Source organism: Octopus bimaculoides, chromosome 13 (assembly GCF_001194135.2).
Source record: "Octopus bimaculoides isolate UCB-OBI-ISO-001 chromosome 13, ASM119413v2, whole genome shotgun sequence".
In the NCBI taxonomy this organism is placed as follows: Eukaryota; Metazoa; Mollusca; class Cephalopoda; order Octopoda; family Octopodidae; genus Octopus; species Octopus bimaculoides.
Window position 1 is genome coordinate 16,135,140 of NC_068993.1, and position 763 is coordinate 16,135,902.

Below are 763 nucleotides of genomic sequence, written 5' to 3' on the forward strand. Positions count from 1 at the left end.
TGTTGAATACGTCTTTATGTTTATATATTCTAATCATTAGCGAGTAACAATGATTTTATCCCAATTCAGCAGTTAACAGTTTAATATGTATACCTGTAGTCCAATAGTGGTTAGTTTGTAATAGTTTTCTAGCTGTATAAGGCCTCTACCACATTATTATTAATTACTATTTTTATTTTTATTATTATTATTATTATTATTATTATTATTATTATTATTATTATTATTACAAAATACGTAAATACAAAAATATTGTTATGGAAGTAAAAGCATTCTTTATCAATATTAAACATTGGTATTTTGTCTAACATGTTGCAAAAGTGATCACGTGTTCGTTCATGAAAAAATAATGGCCAGAGGAAAAATACAATAAACTAAGAGTACATTGCTTACCTTAATAAATTTTCACATTGAAATATGGCTGCCAACAATGCAGGTAAGAAGAAAAATGACTGCCAACAATGCAGGTAAGAAAGTTATTTAGTAAAATGTTGAATATTTTAAAGATTCGGATAAAAACAGGATTTTTCTTGTTCTTCATAATAAAAAAAAAGACACAGAGAGTACAAATATATACATGTTTTCACAGTTACAAATATAGTTCCACATTCAGACACACGAATGTATATGTGCATATATGTATATGTGCATGTGGGCGTTTGTGTCTGTATGAATGCATACACATGTGTTTGTGAGTTTGTGAGTTTGTGTGTGTGTGTGTGTGTGTGTGTGTGTGTGTGTGTGTGTGTGTGTGTGTGTGTGT